Source organism: Clupea harengus, chromosome 13, assembly GCF_900700415.2.
Source record: "Clupea harengus chromosome 13, Ch_v2.0.2, whole genome shotgun sequence".
NCBI lineage: Eukaryota > Metazoa > Chordata > Actinopteri > Clupeiformes > Clupeidae > Clupea > Clupea harengus.
The window spans coordinates 8,296,581-8,300,941 of NC_045164.1; positions in this window are offsets into that span (position 1 = coordinate 8,296,581).

Sequence of the window (4,361 nt, forward strand, 5' to 3'; positions counted from 1 at the left end):
GCTGGAATCCTTACTGTGCATTCTGTGTGTGTGATGATGCTGAGTGTATTTCACTGGGCTGCGTTGGGGATTGGAGGCTGAGTTTTCCTTCCCTGCTGTGCTCAGGATTCTGTTATGCGCCAAGGTCTCTATTGCTGGATGAAGTCTGTTAGTACATCAAGAATGGCACTATCAGCCAACTGCTGTGTCATGATTGTTAAGGCGGTGTGTGTGTGTGTGTTTGCTACAGAGCCGGCAAAGTTAGCAGACAGCTCAATACACTGGTGCAACTGACCTGGCACACACACACACAAACACTAATTTTGTTCTGCCCGAAAGTTACATCTCCAGAACATTCTGTGTGTGTGTGAGTGTTTGAGGAATGGATTTCTGAAACACTCTGTGGTGCCGAGTCAGCAGCACATCTCTTTGCCAGCAGCTCCCAAAATGCACCTGTGCAGTCAGTGACCTCAAGTCCAGGTTGAGAAAGAGGCAGACACACTGCCAGAGAAATTCAGATAAACACACATTAACTCACAACAGATAAACGCACACAGAGAGAAAGACAGACAGACAAAGTGTGTGAAAGACAGACAAACAGAAAGAGAAATACAGCACTAACAGGGTATTTAAAGCATCGCCTCCTGAAGATGAGCAGTACTGCATGATTTGGTCTCTCCCCATTCAACTTATCATCTCCAGTCAATTGTAGAAGCCCTTGCAAATGCAGGTGACTTCAGCAGTGATTAAGGCTCAACTCATGGGGTTAGGTGGTCTGATTTTGGTACCTTGATACTTCATCCCAGTCATTCTCCTTAATATTGCACTCCATGCCTTGTAATTTATTGTGATTTAATGTTTAATAATCCAACTCGTTATTGTGGAAACTCGTAAAATAAGCAGAAAATTGCAGTTTTCACAAAAACGCACACCAACTTGGCATTGCTTAGAAACCATAGTTTTAAAAACCAAGCAGAATTGCACATTACACAGGGTTAGTCCATAATATAACAAATAACAAATCATCCGTATCACTCAAGCCTGATGTTGATTTAGGTTGGGATGTCATTTCAAGAACCTCAGAGAGAAAAAAGTGTTTAAATCTGTGACTTTCCAAAAACAAATGAATTCCCACCATTGCTCCTCAAAGATACGGAAATGTATGTGATGAAAGGAAAGGGCACGAGACAGGCATCTTTTTTTTTCATCTTTATTTTTATATTTTAAAATCTTCAGTATTTTTCTGCCCTTCGACAGGAATGCATGAGAGACAGATTGGCTCAAACATTGTCACAAGAAAACAAAAAAAACAAAAACATGTTTTTCCCTCCATCATTCGTTTTTGTCAGTCGTTATGACTGCAGCCATCAAAACCCGCCCGAGTTTACCGCCACCATCAAAACCATGACACCCTCTTTTCGCTTCTTAAAAAAAAGTAGACCCCTTTTCCTACCCAGTCATCTGGGTATGCAGAAATGCACTCTGGGAAAGGGGGCATATGGGCTAAAGGCCATTTGGAGTCATACATCCCTCCCTCCCTCTTTCCCCTTCGTTCTTTAACTCTCCATTCCCAGCTCATGAGCACAGGCCTTGGCATTCTAGGTCGTTCTAGAAGGTTTGCAATTTTTCCACTCCTCTTTCTCTCTTTTCTTTTCCTCTGTTTTTCCCCGTTCCTTTCTTTTGTGTTGTATGTTTTGGATGCTAGCCCACCATACACAGATACAAAGACACTGTACAAGCCTTTGAGGAGAACAGACCATTTTTTAAAAAAGAACAGGACTACAGGTCCAACTGCTAAACTCACACACTTAGACCATGCAGTCACACTCACACTCTCTCACACACAAACACACTAACACACACACAGCTGGCAAGTGAAGTAAACTTCCTGAATCCTGAAAGAGATGTGATGCAGTCATGTATCTGTGTGGATGTACATGTGTATGTGTGTGTGCGTGTGTGTGTGTGCACGCTTGTTTGAATGTAAGCATTTCCTTTCACACAGACACCCCTCAAGGCTTAAAACAATGAACCCTCCCTCCCAAAGAAGAAAAACTTTTAAAAATATCAGACAGCCTCCTCCCATCTGATCATACACCACCACCCTCCTCCCCCAACCCCCATTTTTGCAAACAAAAAAAGGCAATTAATCGGAGAAACATTCAAGAGACGCGTCTCTGTGTTGAACTGATTGGTTGTGAGGGAGCTGCACTCTAATTGGTTGCAACCACACATGCATGCACGCATGCACGCACACACACAGGTGAGTCTCTAAGGTCATCCCTGATGTTGAAAGGACCATGGTAACGGCCTCTTTGTTACAAAAAAAAGCACAGGCACTGGAGTCCAGAAAAGAAGCTTGCAAATATATTCTCCTGGCAAAGCAAGCAGAACAATAAATCGAGAACAGTCCAGGGAGCCGTGGAACCATACACGATGTTTAGAACCAACGAGCGCAGATCCACCTGTATTCCAACATAAGAAAAAAAAATGGCCCCCTCTATTCCCCTTCGAGTCAAAGAAAGAGAAAAGGGCGCGAATGATCAAACAGAGGCTTTGACTCAGTTAGCGCCCAGTGCCTACCTCAAGCCGCCTACCCATCCAGGGAGGGGGGGGGGGGGGAAACCCTGATATTTACACACAGGCATACCATTATATACAGAGAGCAGCCACACTATTAGAATGTACACCACAGAGGGGGAGCACCCAGAGGATAGGGAGGGTTAGCCCACTCCGACTGCTGTCTCAGCTATAAAGGAAAGAACATGATGCATGAAAACAGAAACTATTCTTTTTTTTTTTTTTTTTTTTTAGAAATCCCACCCTTACATCTGTGAGTAAAGTATTTAAATTTTTTTTTTTAAAAAGATGGCTGGAGTTTGTAGGAGGAGGACAGGGGTAGGGTGAAGGGAGGTGGTTAGGAGGTGGAGCGAAAGAGAGCTCCTTTCAATGGAGCTGATGAAGGAAGGGGATTGGGGAAACGATCAGGGAGGAGGTGGGCTAGGAAGTTAGCCTAGCAGTTAAAAAACAAACAGACACACACTTCAATGAAGAGAAAACACAACCGTCCACCATACGAGAGCTTCATTTGTACATGTTCTTTTAAAAAAAGCATTCAACTGACTGATCCTAGGTCCATCCAACAAATTCTACTGCACACACTGACCATGTCCACGCGTCTCTAAAAACGGCAAGAATAGAAAAAGACTTCCCATGTCCCCTTGAGAAGATAAAAAGCCCTGTCTCAATCTCAAGTAGGGACATCTAGAGTGCATCGGATCCCATTGTATGTATTCCCCTCAAAACTTTAGTTTTTCCTCATTAAGTGTTCAACAGCCCCCTAATAGAGCTGCCAATACATTCCTTGTCTAATGTCAAACACATACCACACTCCCCTCTCCCTCTCTCTCCAAACACTGATATCTGATCATGGTCTGCAAAAAAACGTTCTACTTTTCGTCTATCTCTGAACTCCATGCCTTTGTACAGATTCTTCATTCCTGCGGTCACAATGATAATCCTCCATGAGAGAATTAAAAGCTCTGTTGGCACACTGTTCGTCTTTTCATACTGAGACAAAGCAGGCCAGTTTGTCTCTCTTTGTCCTTCTAAAACACAGACGTCAGTATATGAGTAACACATATCAAGATCTGTCTTTCTCTTTGACTATCCAAAACACAGACATAAGGAAATTAAATGTGTCAAATGTGTACACATTCTCTCTTTATCTCACTCATTCAATCCTTTACTCGCTCTATCTTTACAAAATAAAGAGGCTGGGATGTGTGTAAGAAATGTTTCTCCTCTGAGTTACATTTCCTCTGTGATGGCTGTGTATTCCTTTCAGACAGATGCTGAGGTTCTGAAAAACAGCACGGACATTCAGATAAGTGTGTCTGTGTGTGCAAGTGATGTGTGTGTGATAAATGTGTAAATAGTGTCAGGAAGCTGAATGAATGAATGAATGAATGAATGAATGAATGAGTGAATGAGTGAATGGGTGGGTGGATGGATGGATGGATGGATGGATGGATGAATGGATGGGTGGCTGGCTGGCTGGGTGGGTTTACATACTCCTTTACAGCAACAGAGGTGTAAACGGTGTCTCACACACATTTAAGACTTTAATCACAAAAAACACAAATAAGCTCAAACAAACAAACAAACAAACAAAAAACAGTCACTCATCTGCTAAATGGAGAGACAGCAGAGAACCCCCACCCAGCAAGAAAAAAAGAACGAAAAAGAAAACAACTGCGACCAGTGAAGTCAAAAGCTTTTTTACCATTACAAAGACGATGGAAAGAGCTGGACAAAAAAAAAAAGAAAGAAAAAAAGAGGAAAGGTGACAAGAGTCCAACCGGAAACCCAGTAGTTGGTGT